General features: G+C 41.3%; 1 protein-coding gene across 2 annotated transcripts in view; it reads left to right on the forward strand.

Annotated features, from left to right (window-relative positions):
• The window catches only part of UVRAG (UV radiation resistance associated), a 303,419-nt gene that overhangs the window by 277,162 nt on the left and 7,139 nt on the right, over window positions 1-19,118 (forward strand). The window lies entirely within an intron of this gene.

Raw genomic sequence — 19,118 nt, forward strand, 5'->3', positions numbered from 1 at the left:
GTGGAAAGCCATTTCTCTCTAGCCATTTAGTAACTCTTGAAGTCTGAATCATAGGGTGGTGGGCAAGAACTTACAAAATCACATGGATGAGAGCAGGTCTGTAGAGTTGCACAGCTGGGGCCATCTTCTGATCCCAGGTCTTTTCTAATCCACTGTGTCTTGCCTCTCTGAAATTTGATTTCATCATCTATAATCCCTGCCCTGTTCATCTCCCCGGTTTGTTGTGAGGATAAAGTGAGATGCTAGATGGGAAAACTACTTGTAGGGTGGACAGGACCATATTGGTTTTATTTCCTCCTGTGCCATAAGGAGATAGGCCTCGTAGATAAGAAGTGACATCTATGGTCAAACTTTACTTTGACATGTTTTATTTTTGTCCCATATGATTCTCAAAATATTAAGTTCCAAGTGTCTGATTTTAAATAGGATTCCTGTTAACCAAATACACAACTGTTTAAAGAATTCTACCCAAAATAATTATCACAGTTTGGTGTTGATATGGTCATGGATGTTTTCAAGAATACAAGAGAGAAGTTGAGTTTCAATGTAAAATAATAATGATGATGATAAAAATAAAATAATAATAAACTAGCAGACATGTATTTGGCATTGTCTCTGGGTAAAGCTCTGTCAGCACTCTGGAGGGTAACAAGAAGAATGAGACTCAAGTCCTGTCCCCCAAGGGCTTGAGTGGAAACAAGGGCTGGTTGGAAACAAGGCATATAAGTCATGAAGTTTTCTAATACAAATGATAAAGAACCTAAAATAATGAAAAAGATGACAACAGCACTACCTGTTTAACCTCTAAATAAGTCTTGGCCAGTATAGATAGCAAATTGTCCCTATTATCATTTATTGAAGGGTCTGTCTTTTCTCCACTTATGACGCCATCTCTTCCACATACCAAACTCCTTTATGCATACGGCTCTGCTTCCAGACTCCCTATTCTGCTGCATAATTTTATTTGTCTATCCATGGGCTAATACCCCATTTTTAATGATTAGGAGATGTAATTTCTACAAGTCTTGTTGAGACTTGAGGATGCTTAATAAATAGCATCTCTCTTCCCCACCCCCCCCAAAAATTAGAACTATTTGAGAGTGAGGATACAAGAGACCAGACTAACAAAATGTCAGTTTTATTACTGATAAAGCCACTTGGAACATGTGGCTTTAGATCTGTAATAACAAGGGCTTGCAGAGATATCACTCACAATTAAACCTGCCCTCATAATCCCAGTATGAACTGGAGAACCACAGGCTTTCCCGCAGAGCCCTTAACTACATTGGCAGAGAGTGACCAGTTGACTCCGGCAGGAACCAGTAGCACTAAGCCAAGAGTACCCAGTTTCTATTTTGCCAGCTAAACTTACCAGTCAGAAAAGTTCCTCCTCCTCTGAGAGAGAGTGGCAAGTGTCACTCCTCAGCCATCCGTGCTCCTTCACAGGAAGTGAAAAGGAGGAGACATCCAAGAGATTCTTGATATCTGGTAGCGAGATGCTCCTACCTAAGGTTCTTCAAAACTCTTGGCTTTTCTTGGCTGGTGAGTCTTACTTGAGTGATTTGACTGTTTTATGATATTGAGTCTTGCTAACTAGGAAATGGTATCTCTTTATTTATTTTCTTCCTTTTTTTTTAATAAACCTCCATGAAGTTTATAAATTTCTTCATAAAGATCTTATGTATCTTGTATTAGATATACTCAGTCCTGGTAGCTTACAGTTTGGGTTGCTGTTATACATTTTTAAAATTTCAATATTTAACTTTTTTGTTGCTTGTATACAGGAATGCCATGATTTTTTTTATGTCTTGAGAGTGTATCCAGCAACCTTGCTAACATTAATTACAATAGTTTGTTTAGATTCTCCTGTATTTTTTGTGTATACAGTCATATCTTTAGTGAATGATAGGGTTGCTTCTATTTTTACAACTTTTATTACTTTTTCTTGTCTAATTATGTTTTATTATGGAATAGGAGCAGTGCTAGTTGACCATCTGTGTCTTATTCCTGTCTTTAAAAGAGAATGCATTTAATTTTTCTCCATTAATATATTTATTGCAGGTTTGGGTAGATATTCTTTATTAGCAAGGGGAAGAGTCTGTTCCTAGCTTACTAAGAGTTGTTTTTAAATCATGAATGTGTGTATTTTGAATTTTGTCAAATGCTTATTCTTAATCTATTGAGATAAGACAATATTTTCCCCTTGAATGTGTTAATTTATTACTTTCAATACATTTTCTAGTGTTAAACCATCCTTGTCTCCTTGGGTAAATTCTACTTGGTAATGATGTATTACTTTTTTCCTACATTTTTGGATTAATTTGCTGATTTTTTTTTTTTTAGAATGGCTATATCTATAAACTGAAATGAGAATGGCCTACAATTTTTTCTTCTCATAAAATTTGTCTGATTTGGGTTATAACATGGCCAAGCCTGATGAGGTTATAACAACCCCATAAAATAACTTGAGCTTTCCCTTCTTTTCTATTCTCTGAAACAATTTATATAAGATAGGAATTATCTGTACCTTGAAGGTCTGATAGGACTTAGCAGAAACGTAGTGTTTTTTATCTATTGAGGGTAAGAGTGTAAATTCTTAACTATTAATTTAATTTCTTTAATGATTACTGGTCTATTTATGCTGTTTTTTCAATTCCTCATTAACTCACTTTAGTCTCATTTTCACTTGTGTCAGAATACGGAAATTCCTTTCAGCTAGCTAAATGCCTGCTGAATTCTAAACACAGACCCAAAAGTAACTCTTCTGTCTTATGCTACTTGGCACCGCAGTGGCATCCCTGCTTTCTTAAACCTTCTCCTAGGTTGGCCCCCTCCATGCTACCCTCCCAGCCTTCCTCCTTGGCTGCTCTTTGTCTTTTGTGTGTTTCTCCTCCTCTGCTTGATCATTGAGTGCTGGAGCTCTCCAGATCCCACTCAGTCCTCCTCTCTTTTCCTCTGTCTGCTCTCTTCTTACATGTTCTCATCCATCCCCATCGTTTTGAAAACCATCTACATGTGTATGATTCCCAAGCTTTTGTTTTCAGCATAAACCTCTCCTACTGACTTACAGTCTCGCAGGCATCTCAGCTTTGACATAACCTAAAACTGTCCTTCCACCAGTTTCCCATCTTTCAGCAAATGGTACCCCATCTCCCTGGTCACTCAGACTGGGGGATCATCCCTGATTCCTGTCTTTTCTTGATTCCCACCAGATCTAATCTAATTCATCAGAAAACCCTGTCACCACTCCCTGCAAAATATATACAATCTGGCCACTTTCTTGTTTCTGTAACTGTCGCCCTGGTCCAAGCCACCACCTTTTCTTACCCAAACATCTGTGCCAGTACAGCTTGTCTCCCTGAATTCACTCTTGTTCTGCCACTGTTCATTCTCCATAGTAGCCAGAGTGATCCTTTTAAGTGTCAGCTGTATCTTAATCACTCTCCAGCTTCAGTGGCTGTTAGAAAAGCCAAGTGCTTCTCCATGGGCTCCCTGGCCCCACCTCATCTGATGCTCGCTCTTCTGGCCTCCATGAGTTGTGTGAACGAGCTCTACCTGTGTGAGCCTTCACTCTCACTGTTCCTTATGCCCAGAGTGTGCTCTCCCTGCTCCTTTTCCCCTACGGCCATACCCTCCCCCCAACCCTCTCACAGAGTGAGCCGTTCAAGAAAAGGCACAGCAGCTTAGCTGGCAAGGAATAGACCACCTTGGCTGGAATGCACGTTCATTTTAGAAATAGGGAGAATCTGGGTTTTATGATTCTTTGGCAATCCTTTTAAAGAAAAAAAAGGCCAGGCTCAGTGGCTCAGCCTGTAATCCCAGCACTTTGGGTGGCCTATGTGAGTGGATTGCCTGCACCTGAGGGTTCGAGACCAGCCTGGGCAACTTGGCGAGAGCTTGTCTCTACAATAAATAAAAAATTAGCCGGGCATGGTAGCAAAATAAAATAAAGGAAAACAATACAAAATTAGAAAAGAAAGCATTTGAAATGAGAAACAAATCACAACAAATTATTGGAGCCTAGGCCGAACATGGTTGCTCATGGCGGCTGTAATCCCAGCACTCTGGGAGGCTGAGATGAGAGGATTTTTTGAGCCCAGGAGTTCGAAACCAGCCTGGGCAACATAGCAAGAACTTGTCTCTACAAAAAAAAAACTTACTAGAGCCTTAGAGATTAGATCCCTTTCTTCTGAGATCTCTAACTTACCCAAAACGTTTACATAAAAATGCTTCTTTACTACAACCTCATTGCCCTTCCCCTCCTAAAACACCATAATTTTCCAGCAACTCTGAGATCTAAGGTGCTGAGGAATTGAATGACTTTCCAGCCATTGTTGACCCATGGACCTGTAGCAATAAAACTAGAATCTGGGTCCCCTGGCACTGATGTAGCCAACCCCTTAAGCTCCAAGCTCATACATTTATGTAGTGCCCCTCTGTGCCAATAGTGCCAAGCACATTATCACCGAGCCAACAGGAATGTCCCTCTTTATGGTACGCTAATGAAAACTAGGCTGCTAAGATAGATATGCAAAGCACTGCAGAATGAATGCCACATGATGGGTCCAAGCAAAGACCACGGCAGGAAGCCAGGCTGGAATTCACAAAGCTAAACAAAGCCGGAACAAGCACTGTTAGCCTTAGAGGAAATCTGAGAATTTCCTAGAGCAACTGTGGATTGAGGAGTTACCTCCCAAGCCCATGCTCCTTAGGGCAAAGGGTAAAAAAACTCACGTTCCTAAGGGAGGCTCTGACATCTTTTGTAAAAGAAAACACTTCCATTTCTGTGTGACTATTACCATTCACAGATTGGTCCCTGTGGGAGCAGATTGCTATATGCTCTTTTGGTGTCAAGGATTTCAGACTGGCTGAGGATCAGTGCATTCACTGAATTCCTCCTTATGGTAAGCTTCAAAGATATGTGACAGCTTGTTTTGTTTTATTTTGTAAAGAAAAGACTGAAAAATTTCTTTTAATGAAGTGACTTTTTTCTTTGCACATTACACAATTCTTAACTAATATCAGATAGATCTACTTGATTCATCCTAAAAGGAGCCCCTTCGTCCTTGTGAGCAGTTACATGGGGTGCAGTTCTCAGTGATTCATGCCAGCCCATCTGAAGTCCCTATTTTCTCATCCTAGAATCACTTAACCCAGCTGTAACTGCCATGCAACACCATTTTGAAAAGCAGAATTTCAGCTTAGAGACTGTGCTCTTGAATACTTTGGTTGAAAAGTCATCAGCATGCCACTAAAACATTGCATTTGTCTTTTACTACTGACAACAGCGCTGTCCAAGACTCCAGTTGACATGCACATGCCCAGCTGACGCTGTGCTAGGTTCTGGTCGGAGGGTACATGCACACGAGCTGCTACATGATGGCTGCCAGTGAGACAATGAGTTTAGAGCTGCATGGAGGAGGTTTTGTGCTGTGGTTCTATGAAGGGCTATGTGAGGAACCCAGCATCTAGATTCTTAGACAGTGCTGAATACGTCTGTCTGCCACTCTCCCACCCTTTCCCAGCTGACCCCAGGCGTAACTTATATACTCCTTTGTGACCTCAGGTGTTGACTCAGAAAAGTTCCCACCCACTATCTAGAATAGCCCGCCCCTCCCCTCCCCTGTCCCATTGTTGCTCTCACTTCAAGACCCAGCTCATATCCTACACCATTCATTCACTCAATTTATTCATTCATTCACCCAGTGGCTGATACAGAGATAAATATGGATTCCCTCAGTAGCTTAGATCCACTTCTAAGGTGTGGCCAAGTCTTACCCTCTAGGCTTCTGAGCAACTTGGGACTGGGAACCACATCTTTGCATCTGTAGAGCCAGCCTGGCATGAGGGAAGTGAGTGAATAAGCTGTTCTATTCATGTAATATGCTCCTTGAACTTGTATTTAGGGAGCTTACAGTCTAATCAAAGCAATGACGTAGGAACAAGCAATGTACAATAGAAGGTAGGAAGTACAAAGTGCCATAAGAAAGACAGATGAATTACTGTGAGCATTTAGAGGATGCCCATGACTTCCTGGTGTAAGGGGTGTGGACAGGCCTTCACTGAGGAGGTAGCATCTGAGTGGACTAGAACAAAAGGAGAGCCTGGGCCTGTGAGGGCTAGCGTGGCGGGCGAGTGGGCTCAGAGACAGGGGCCCGGATACATGGGAAGAGCGTAGACTGTAGCTGTGGCCAGCACCGACACTTATTGTCTCTGTGACCTCACCCAACTGTCATCTGTCTGCCTTAGTCCCTTTACCTATAAAATGAGGATGATAGTGTCTACCTGATAGCATTGCCGTGAGAATTAAAGTGTGAGTTACCTAGCATACTACCTTGCACTTAGAATACTTAGTAAATGCTAGCTATTATTATGAATGTATAATGAATAAATAAATCATAGTTACTGTCTCTGTGCTTTAAAAATCAAATCCCTCCTTTGTCATATGTGTTTTGTTTTGCCTTGAAAATCTGTAGTCATCTTACAAGTAGGTATAGAACATGGTTCTTGTTCACATTTTTATTTTTTTTTGAGTCAGGGTCTCACTCTGTTTCCGAGGCTGGAGTGCAGTGGCACAATTATGGCTCACCTCAGCCTTGACCCCTGGGCTCAGATCATCCTTCCGCCTCAACCTCCTGGGTAGCTGGGACAGCAGGCATGCACCACTACACCCTTGTTTCATAGAGACAAGGTCTCTCTGCGTTGCCCAGGCTGGATGTTCACATTTTAAATAAATGCTATCTTGTACACTCACCATCTCCCTCTCACTTCCCCCCAAGTCCTTCATAAGACCCTTCCAAGTACCCTTCAAATCTGTGTGCCTACAAACTTTTTTGGTACCTGCCTTCTTAGGTAGCTCTCACCTGTAGTTAGAAGTTATGCATAATAGAAATCTCTTACTTGCAAAACTTTCTGTGTTTTTATTTACACTTCTAACAGCCCTGTGAGAGAAGCCAAGCAACAATAACAGTCTCTATTTTACAGATCAGAAAACTGAGACTCAGAAATGTAAAGTGACTTGCCAAGATCACATGATAATAAGTGATGGAACTAGGATCAGAAACCCAAATGATCTGACTTCTAGTCCCATGTTCTTTTTAACACATCATGGTGCCCCAAATAGTTAGTGGTCATTCTATTCCTTCTCTGCCCTTCCCCAGCCCTCTTGTCTCTGTGCCACCTGTTCCAACACCTGTTGGCTTCCACAGGAAAACCCACCAAAGTCCAATCCAGAGCACTGGAAAGTTACCCTGCAAAATTTAGGCAGCAGTTCTGATGGAAGAGACATTCATTGTTGTTTATTCTGTCCCATTTATCTCAGAGAGGTAGGAAACTAAAAATTGTAAAACTTTGTAAAGAAATTAAGAACTTTAAGACCAAAAGAAACAAAAATGACCGCATGCTTCAACTCCATTGGTTAAAAAGCAAGAAAACTGCACGTAGGTTACATGAGTGGCCTAAACATGTTTGCACATAGTGTCTGTCTTCCTTGAATGGCATATTCTTTTTTCTGAATAAGCCATGATAAAACCAGGATTTCACAGCTGTCTGTCCTGTTTTATTCATGGAATTGTTTATTCTAAGTTTATTGTTTATTCTAAGTTTAATTTGTCCTGATTGTGAAGCCTATATAGCACCTTCCTGCAAGACGGTAGAGGAGAGAGCACTGGATTTGGGAATCAGAAAATGTGGTTCCATTTTCAGCTTGATGATTTAATTTTAATAAATCATTTTTTAGTGTCAGCTTTTTTAAACGGAGTTCATAGCATCAGCCCTATTTCCCAAACATCGTTTTTATAAAGCAAATGAGATCATGTCTGTCAAAGTGGTTTATAAACTAAAGTAAGTATACAAGTATTATTTATGCATCTGACAATTCATTCTGTCTCCTCTGCATATAACACTGTTAGGAGACGAAGGAAGACTCAAAAATGTAAGATTGGCCCTGTCTTTGCTTAGTTGACAGGTATTTGGTTTATAATCTAAATGAGTAGATAAGACAAATTAAATATTTTTAAAGTCATGACTTACAAAAATATTCCTATGCACTCTTCACTCTTGCTGTCACTTGGGACTTAGAGCCTGAGCGCCCCCCCACACACACCTTTGTGGACTCTCTGCTCTGATGATGGTCAACCTTGGACTGTCTTTTGTTTTTAAGGTCAGGCAAGCCATTTTTAAAGAGAGTGAATTAATCTCAGCAAGGGTAGAGCACTGAGGGGCAGGATCCTAGGCTGTTCGATGGCGTGCTGGAATTTGTCTCCAGATACCTCTAGTGTTTAACAAACGCCAGTGTTTCATGTTGGGAGAAGCAGTTCGTGGCTGTATGCAAGGCCATATCACTTGAGTCATAAGATTGCCAAGAGTGCTTCTGCTGCCTTATTTCTGATCTAGGCTTCCATTCCTATTGGGAAATAGAATCAAACTCAATATCTTGAAATAAAAGTAGGAGAAGAAAATACCTAGGAACTTTGACTCACTTTAAGAAAATGTTTTTTCAGTAAACCGAGAATAACAAAAATCTAGAATAAGTGAGCCTATTTTTTAAAATCAGAGTGATGATATGATAGTTCTGCTTTTAAACCAAACCATTTACTCTTGAAAACGACACAGTATTCAGTATTAAAATCTTTACAAAACCTCACTTTTAAAAACAAATCTCCTCTCTTCCCTTCCCTGCATCATGCTTGTGTTGAGTTCAGAACTGAAATCTGTTTGGTGGCCCTCAGGGGATGTACAAAACATTGGTTTTTAAACTTAGATCAAATAACATTGTCTGTGAAGTCTCAAGAGCACTACTTAAGGTAGCTGTATCAGATAGGCTTGCCGTTGAGAATGTTTCTTGCAGGCCGGCATCTCTAACATGAAAAGTGAAGCCTAGTCAAAAATAAATGAAAAAGAAAGTTTTATGGAGTTGTTTACTCTAAGCTAGCTGTTTTAGAAGGAACTTTGACGAGTCATCCTCTTGTCTGTAGACAGGAACACACAAGGCATATGGGTATCAATGGTATTTTAAAAGACATTGGGGGACCAGGCTTCTTCCATAAGTCATTCCAGAGCTTAAACACCCTCGCTTCAGGAAATTCTTCCCTGTGTTTAACTTACAGACCCCCTCCTGTGGGTAACACTGATTCTCCTTTTTTGTCTCCAGTCAGGATGGAGACCAGCTGGAGCGTTAGTGTAAGCTATCCTTCCTGCACTGACCCTCCACTGGTGACGGGAAGGCACTGGGCATCCCTGGCTGCTTTTCTCTACCTCCACCCCCAAGTCTTTGAGCCAAATTGAGATCTCTTTTCCTTTTGTTTTTACTAGTGTCTTATTTCTGTTTACCTCTTTTGATTCTAAAATAATATGTGTTCAATGAGTAAAATTTGGAAGTTGTAAAAATATGCAAAAGAGAGGGAAACAATAACTCCATAATCTAGGGACAAAAAAACCCAAAACACTGTTATGTTAGTCAGTTGCCCATGTATTTCTTTTTTTTTTTTTTTGAGTTGGAGTCTCATACTGTCGCCCTGGCTGGACTACAGTGGCATGCGTGCTCACCGCCACCCCAGCGTCGACCTGTTTGGCTCAGGCAATCCTTCCACCTCAGCCTTCCAAGTAGCTGGAACTATAGACACGCACTACCATGCCCAGCTATTTTTTTTTTTTAGTTGTAGAGCTGAGGTCTCACCAAGTTGCCCGGAACCCGTGGGCTCCGGCAATCCTCTCACCTCAGCCTCCCAAAGTACTACGTTACAGGCTTGAGCCACTCACCACACCCAACCAGTTTGCCATGTATTTCTTATCTAATTCAGATCTTATCACTTGTACCAGCCCTTTTCAGTAGAAATCTAGTATGAGCCACATATGTAAATTTCAATTTTCTAGCAGCTACATTTAAAAAGATAAAAAGAAGCCAAGTTAATTTTAATAATGTATTGTATTTAACCCAAATAAAAGCCAAATTACATATCCAAAATTATACCTTGTCAATATATAGTCAGCATTGTAAAAATTATTTTTACATGTTTTATATTCCCTTTTTTCATACTAAGCCTTCTAAGTCCAGTTGACACAGCACATCTCAAATCAGACTGGCCACATTTCAAGTTCCAGCAGCCCATACCCAGTGGTCATATTGGACAGCCCAGTTCTTACAGTTCTGTGTACTGCTTTTTTGTATGGTGGTACTTCTTAAGCATTTTTGGGATTGGCAGCAGTGGGAAACTGCCAGGGGCAGGGGGCAGGGCACACCTCATCAACAAGAGTACCTGCATAATGAACATCTGTATACCTAACCCTGAATTGTTACCCCACATATTTAAAATCTTAAATTAAAAAAAAATTTAGTGCCATTTTTAATGACTACATGGTATTCCATCATTTAGATTTACTATAACTGTAATATTGAGATAGTTTTGTTTTTCTCGACACATTGCCCAAAAACCACCAAAATTTTTCCTTTTGGGTACAACAACTTAAACTCATTTATTCATAGAACAGATTCACTGAGTATCTGCTCTGTACTAAGTTATACTGAAAAGTGGGAGAGTGAATTTCAAGAAATAAAAGACTAGGTCCCTCCCATATACTGGTTACAAGGCTTGGCTCCACAGCTGGACTGCACGCAATGCTGTTTTTTATTCTATCTTAAATGCCCTTCCTTCATTTCTTACCCCATGGCTCTACACACACACACACACGTGCACGTGCGTGCACGCGCGCACACACACACACGTGTGCTTTGCCTGGTTCACTCCCACTTACCCTTCAAGATGCGCATCAGATACAGCCTCCTCTGCTGATGAGTCTTCTGGCTGGTCACTGGCTCTTTCCTCATTATAATATACAAAATGCATATTGTATAAAAGCACCGTGGTGTTCTGGTTATTGGTTTACTCTCTGTCTTCTCTATTAGAGTGGGAACTCCATGACAGGAAGCCTATTTTATACATCTTTACTTCTAGAGCCTCACAAGCTGTCAGGCAATGAATATGGATTTCAGTAATGTCTACTGAAATATGTGTGGAAATGCAGGTGACCATATTAATCATCAGTTGGGTGGTTCCTGCAGCTGTACAGTACTGCAGCTGTTCAGAGTTCAAATAGATCACCATGTATCAGCATGGTTAAGGAAGAAGGAATGAAGGAATTAAAGAAATGAGTCAAAGAATTAAGAAGTTAGGACTTGAATGGGCTTCTGGAAGATGGGCTTACTGAAATGAATAGGGGGGCAGGAATTAGTGGGAAAGCTTCTGAGATCTTCCATACTAAAAGGTCAGTGTTTTTCAGTAAGGATTCTTTAGCATATGCTAATGAGCATAAAAAGATAAGCACCCTTCTAGATTGAATGCACCATACTAAGTTTCAAGAAGGCTTGGAGATGTGGTCCTTGCCCATCAAAAGTTAACAGGGGCTTACGGCACTAGAAATGGTCACAGGCTGCTTCAGTATGACCTTTGGATTTTAATCAATTTATAGAGAATTCCCAGTGTTTTAATTTTGGGGTTGTGAAAGATCATTTTATATGATGTTTATTTAAAGAGTCTTCTGTTTGTGGACAGCGATTAGAGTAAGAGGAAATGTCATTGTCGCGGATATCAAATGACTGTTACTGCAAACCAGGTACTCTTCCAAAGCAGTGTGACTGTGTTATCCAGTTAACTTATTGAATTCTCACAACAACCCTGTGAATTAGGATTCATTATCTTATCCCATCTTACAGATGAGGAAACTGAGGCACCAAGGGGTTAAAATACCTTAAATGTGGCACAGCCATCAAGTGGAGGAGCTAAGATTTGAACTCAGGCAGAACAATTTTAGAACCTCTGCCTTAGCCATGGCACTTTACAGCCTCTCTTCTATGTTAAGGAGAAAGTGTTTTACATGGAGGTCATTCAGCATCTGGCAGCTCCAGAAAGGAGTACTGTTAGAACAGCCTCCTCCAACTTGCTTTCATTCCTTCCTTACTGCGCCATCTTATCTCATTTGTAGACTCCTCTTCCGCTACCTTGTTGTAAGAGCCTGGAGCTCCTCAAGGCTGACCCGGGCTCTCTTCTCACTTTACTCTTTGTGCGGATAAGTTCTGGGGTCAGGTCTTTGCTCGCATTGCCTCCTGTCTGTTTTCATGACACAGTCCGAGTACCCGTGGTTTCTCTGCCTGCCTTCCGTCCCAGTCATCATGAGCTTCGTGGTCTTCCGGTGCACCCCATTCAGCAAATGGAAACCTGTTCTTTTCACAGCCAGGAAGCTAGGCATAACCCTTCCTTCTAACCCCCGTATCCACCCCTAACAACTCTGCCATTTTACCTCCTGTGTCTCTTTATATCTGTACATTACCATTCTGATCCATCCTCACCGTCTCTCAGCTGTGTTGCGCACAGCCTACAGCCTCCCAACAGCCACTTTAGGCCCTCCCGTCTGTTTTCCAGCTGCAGCTGGGTGCATGCGCCAAAATACAAAAAAATACAAAGCAATTTCTCACCCCCCCACCCACCCGCCACCCGCCACGGTCTCTCAAACCCAACACACACACACACACACACACACACACACACACACACACACACACACACACACCTTGCCTAAAACACTTCAGTGACTTAGATAAAGACAAAAATTCTCAACATGACCTATGGGCCTATGGACTTTGTTTCCTCCCTGTCTTCATCTCCTACCATACAACTCTCCACTCGCTGACCTTTTGGGGCCTCAGACATTGTTCTTGACATAGGGTCTTGGCATATGCTGTTCCTTCTGCCTGGAAGATACTCTCACCCACCAACCTACTCTTTACCTGATGAAGAACTCACTAGCCCTTCAAACCTCAGCCTTTTCTGGGTCAGTTCTCTGTTCCAGGGTCCTCTCCTGCAGAGCATGTGTCAGGGGTTGTTGCTGCACAGTTCTGTCTGTGATTCTGTGATCCATCCCCTCCCAATGGGCAACAAGCTCCTTGAAAGCACGGACCGTGGCTTTTTTTTTCTATTATTATTATTATATTCCCAGAGTCCAGCACAGTGCCTGGTGGACAGTGTATATTTTAGTAAGGGAGTAAATCAATTAATTTGTTAATATGTTCTGTTAAGATAAGTTTCCCAAGATGCCTTCCCTGGAGTCCTACGGCCTTGGGAACGCTCTGGAAATGGTGGCAGAGCTATTCGCTTTTCTTTTAAAATAACAAACAGCTAAAGCCCCAAGGTTTGGTTCACATCAGAGTTCATTGGAAATGTGGTGGCAGTTCAGCTTTAGCAGTGTCTTTCAAGGACTCTGTTTCATGATTCTGCCATTGATTGGCCTTGGGAGCCTGACGCTTCCTTGAGCTTCCTTCCAAATCGAGTTTTACAATTCTGAAAGCATTCTCTGACCAGGGTTTCCATTTCCCTGTCGAGTGCTTTCTAAGGCTGGGCTCTGTGAGATTGCTGTTCCTCTGGTTTCCCTGGCAAAGGTAGCGGGGTTTTGTTTTTTTTTTTTGCCTTTTTCCTGGTTTTCAACATAAACAGTTTATTATTCCCAAGTCTCAAGTGCTGTCCAGACACTCGAAAGGGTCCCCAGGTATCATTCCTGGCATCTCTTTCCTGTTCTTTCCATGTTCTCTTGTAGGATGTTACTTAAGCTCTGTATAAATGACATCAAGATGGGCTCTGTCTCTTTCTACAGACCATTTTACAGTCCTCGTAATGTTAGTTGCCTTCCTGGAATTTTAGTGCATGAACTTGTGTGATGCCTTCTTGAAGAGAAAACTGATAAGTGAAGTGGTTGACTGGACCCCCTCCCAGGCCCTCTCTTTTGTCTCCTTAGAGGATTCGTCTGTGTCCCCTGCCCCCAGGGAACCGCCTTGAACTGAGCTGGCCTCCAGATGGGGTCTGGGCTGTGGGCACCCACTCGGCCTCTGTCCCCTGTCCTGTGCCAGGCCTACTTTTTCAAGCTGGGCCCTGTTGCCTGGCATCCAGGCCTCACGTCACACAGCCTGGGGAACTGATTTCCTCAGCTTGCTTATTTTGTCCTTTGCTGTGGAACTTTCTCCTTCACCGATTCATCTTTCCTTCACTACTTCAGTTTAAATAAAATCTAAAGGCTCCCTTGTTTAGTTATACCTTTTTATACTCTGTTTTTATTTAGTCAGACTTGGGCAGGAAACCTTCCAAGCGGAGCCCAGGGGAAAAGTGACCACTGGCACAGGTTGCAGCCTGTGCTTTTGGCCAATATTGTTTCTATTTTTATTTTGTTCCATGTTTTTGTTAACATCCAGGGCAAGATTAAGCACTTACACTTATCTGGTAGTGGCGAGAGGCCTATAGATTGCTTGCCTGCGGCCTGGAGACTGTGTGCTTAAGACTATTAACCCCCAGCTGCCTCCTGGGAGATAAATCGAGCTGTTAGATTTGGCTTTCCCAAAACGAGGCTCTGAGCCTTCTACCAGGTCCGAGAAAGGAAAAGAGAAAGATAAATCCCAACCGTTGCTGAATTTTGAAAAAGGATAGTAGCCTAATTTATGGAGGTTGTTTTTTTGAAAAAACTAACTTTATGTCATAATTTCTTAGCTGCCAAAAGACGTAATTCCACCTCAGCTTTGCCTTGGCAACCTGCTTTTGGCACTCCATGCAGCCCTGTCGTTGCTCTGCATTATTTAAGCAGTAATCTTTAAGAAGGTGAGAAACTATTATTGCTTTTTAGTGCAGTTGACATGATATTGGCGCAGAGTGGGACCCAGAGCTTCAAACATTTCTAATGGCCATAAACCAACTTAAACACCTCCATGTAGCAGTCTCACTGCCATGAGGTCATAGATTGCTATAAGGGGAGAGAAAGAAGAAGATCAAATTTGTTTAAAAGTTGTTGTTTTTTTCTTCTTTTTAAGTATTCTTATTCCACTGAGTTGTAGCTGTAGGTTTTGGCCAGCATCCAGACAATCAAGATTTAGTATTTTGACCAGCTGTGATCTAGTAATGTTCCTCAGAGGAAACATTTTGTAGGGAGAGAAAGACACATACTTGAGACTGTGAATTGTGCTTTCCTGATACTTTACAGCGTGGGACCTGATTGTAGAAGGATAAAACAAGCACAAGTGAATCTGAAAGAAAATAGAAAAAAAACAAAAAACTAGAGCAATAGCTAAAAACCCACCCCAGCTTCAAGACAAATCTCTACGATTCTTCTTTATTTATTTTCCCTTAAGTTTCCACATTTACATCACTTTGTGGCAGAATTTTTTTCTGTTCATAATTGATGCTTAGAATGCCTAACAGTGTAAGGCCCGGAAAGTCAAAAAAGCCACACCAACTTAATGTAGGCAGGAAGAGAAGAGAAGGAAAAGATACCAATTCGTTTTACCTAAAAATTGTTTTTCTGACCTTCATCCTCCCTCGTATAGAAGTGGAGATCAAATATAGATGTTTTGGTGGCCACAAAAAACTTCCAGGTCCTAGGGATTGGGAGAGAGAAGGGAATTAACATGTATTCAAGCGGACTGGCTTGGTTAAATCACAACTTTCTACCTAGTAGCTTTGTGACCTTGGTAAAGTTACCTAACTTCTATGCTTTGGTTTCTTCATCTGTAAAACAAGGATGATTGAAATACTTCATAGAAATGCCATGAGAATTAAATGAGGGCATGTATATGAGGGGAGACCCCCAGAGTTATTTTTTGGAGAGCAGGCCCCTTGTAATACACTTGGAATTTGTTCCTCCAGATCAAAGTCAGTCAAAGCATTTATCTGGAAGTTTTGAGAAGATTGCATCACAGTTTGCGGAAGAAACTTTCCTAGTTGTGGCAAGCAGGTGACTGGTTCTTTCACTCTGACAAGGCACCTACCCACACTGAGCTGAGTGTTTGCAGTTTTTGACCAAAACTGTCATGACCCCTATGCCCCACCCTCCCTATTCACCCAATCTGGCCCTACACAACTTTTATTTTTGTTCCCCCAAATGGAAAAGTCTTCAAAGGGAAATGTTTTTCCGATGTGAAAGAGGTGAAACAAAAAACAGCAGAAGCACTGAAAGGCATCAAAATTGACTCGTTCAAAAATGGTTTTGAGCAGCAGAAAAAGCATCTCGACAACATAACAAACGGAGAGTACTTTGAATGTGACTGACGTTTAAACCTGTCAGAATAAATATACAATTTTTCTAAATAAATTCTGAGATTTTGGGGATCCCCCCTACCTTGTAAAGTTGTTCAACAGAGTGCTTAATCCATAGCACTTTACAAATTTTAGTTGGTCTTGTTTTATTATCATTAATAATTTATTGAGTACCTACTCAGTGTACTAAAAATTTTACTTGTATATCTCATTTAATCCTTACTGCAATAACTATTGCATGGATATACGCATTTTACAGAAGAAACATAGGTTCAGAGCAGTAAAGCGCATTGCCAGTGTCCCAGGTTTCACAACCGTGGAGCTACATGAGTTCTGGAACATTACATATGGGAGATGTGGAAACCGGGCGTCACATTCTGGACCAGTGCTTGCTTACCTTGTCTTCTCTCCCAATCCCTTTCTTGTGAAAGGAGGCTGTATCACTTCAGACAGTAAAACCAGTGGAAGAGGAAGAGGAGGGGAAATGGCGAGGCAAGGATGGCGAAATAGTCAGCTGGGCTCACTAGTTCCCAGGTTGACTTCATGGCAAGGTGTTTGCATAATGATTACGAAAGTGCTGAGCATAGGCTTCCTTATTTAGGTCAGAGAAAGAGAATGCTCTTACAAGAATTCTCTCCTGGAAGCTACATTCCTACAGAAAAATGATGCATCAGGGGCTCGGGGACAATTGGAATGTACCTCAAAGGCTTCTGGGAAGTTCTTAGAGTCCCTAAGCAATTGGTAGGTCATGGGAATAGAAACGTTTTGAGCATTTCTCCTTTATTTAAAGCCTTCCCCACCTCATGCCCCCAAGAAAAACAGAAAAAACTAGAATCGTGTTGTACATTGAGTAGTATGATCTGTTGACTGATTTGGTACGTTTTTTCCAAAACTCTTCTACACTCGCCTTAATTCCTTACTAGCTTTCTGCAGCTGTCTCCCTGGTGTACAGAGGTGGAGACCGGGGCAGGAGTGTCTGTGTGTCCTGCTTTAACCTGCTGCTGTACAGGAGAAAGCAGGTGAAGGAGGGAGTCCTAGACTCTATCTCTCCTCCGTTACCTACTACGTTGCATTCTTGTGCAAGGTATCAATGCCTTTGAGCCTTCTGTAAAAGGAGGATGATACTTCTGGGGTTGAAGCCTTTGGAAGCTGGTCATAAGGACAGCAAGCGTAGTCACAACTACACTGTCAGTGTGTGTGCCTGGCATTCCACCATGGATTTTAAGTGCGTTATTTTATTTAATCCTTGCCCTAGTCCAGTGATCTATTGTACAAAAGAGAACACTGTTCAACGGTCCTATTACTAATAAGTAGTGAGCTCAACCTTAAGACGTAAGTCCCGACAGAGGGAATGTTAGAGTCAAAGCTGGGAGTAGAATCCAGGTCTCTGGACATTTTTTCTTGTCACAGCCACTATCTCCAGATAGAGCTGAAGAGATAAGAAAAAGTACCGGACTGCAATAAATAATGAGAAAAGAAATTAATCACCTTAATTTAGAGACCTCAGAGGAAACTTGATCCAGAGAAGCCACATTGAAACCAGACTGTTCTCCTTGACCTCTGACTCCAAGCTGCTCGGCTCTCCCCCACCAGGCCGTTGTCTGTGACCCTAGGAAATCCTGTTTTACTTATAGCAAACGGTTTCTTATTAAGTCATTTAACAGCCTTTGGTGTGGTGCAGTTATTCAACAGTTTCTGCTGTGTTTTACTAAACCACAGCCCAGTAAATTTGCAGTTACGATATCTTCGGGTTGTTGTTTTTTAATAAACTCCTTTTAATTGCAGCATTAAACCCCAGATATCACATTTCCAGTTTGGACCTAAGCCAAGCTGGAAGAGACATCCACTCAGGTGAATGGGTGCCATGAACTGGTGGTCCCCGTCCTGTTGCTTGAAGCTCTGGCTCTATGCCCCCAAATCTGGTGCCTCAGGGCACACGGGACCCCTTGGCAGGAGTGGAAGGTGAAGAAATGCTACTGCGTTTCCTGCTGCATCCACTCCTCCCAAAACACTTGCATTCACATTTCTGGTTGTTTTTTAAGAGTAGAAATTCCCTACAAGTTTTTCATTACAAATTAAATATTCATTCTACTTGATAAGTAAATGGTCAGTGGCCTTTAAAAAAATGTTCATTTAGTTAGTAAACCTATGAACTGCATCCTCTTTAGATAAAATAATCATGAAGTCAGACTGCATTCAGACAGAAGGAATCTTGAAACCTTTTGAGCAGTCTTCTTTTTTGGTCTGTTATATGCCTTTTTAATTGCTGCCTTTCTCTTTTTAGGCAATAGTGGAAATAAAAACACTCCTTTTTTCTTTAGCTTGTACTAAAATATATAATGAAAGGTCTTTCTCAAAACCTATTAAATATAAAAATCAAAATCATATTATTAAAAAATCCGTGCATTGTGTTTTTATACAGAAATGTCACAGCAGTTTGTTTTTTAATAGCAAAAGTTTAGAAGCATCCTACAAAAGGGAATAATACAGTAAATTATGATACTCTATTCAATGAGATGGCCATCTAGAATTATGTTTACCAAGAGGCTTTAATAACATCCAACAGCAGAATATTATGTTATATATACCACAAACACAACTTTGGTGGAGTTTTTTTGTTTTGTTTTGGGGGGGGGGTTTCAATATTTTTTATTATGGTTTTGTGGGATACAGTTAAGGGTTAGGTGTACAAGTATGTTTCATTCAGGCACCCTGTTGATAAGAGGTGTTTCCCCATCCCCAGACAGATATTTGCTACTGTTAATTCCATCTCCCTCCCCCCCCGTAGTTTCCCAGTACCGTCAGTCATTTTCTTATAGTATTACATTGGATGTTCAAGGTCCATTATATGAGTTGAGAACATGTGATACTCGGATCTTTGTTTCTGTGAGAGGTCACTCAGTATAATAGACTCTAGTTCCATCCAGGTTGCTGCAAAATTCATGATTTTGTTCTTTTTTATGGCTGCGTAGTAGTCCATCGTGTATATGTACATTTTTTTAATCCAGTCCTCTTTTGATGGGCAGCATGGTTGTTTCCAGGTTCTTGCTATGA

This window comes from Carlito syrichta, unplaced genomic scaffold, assembly GCF_000164805.1.
Source record: "Carlito syrichta isolate Samal-C Ts95f unplaced genomic scaffold, Tarsius_syrichta-2.0.1 Scaffold303134, whole genome shotgun sequence".
Lineage (NCBI taxonomy): Eukaryota > Metazoa > Chordata > Mammalia > Primates > Tarsiidae > Carlito > Carlito syrichta.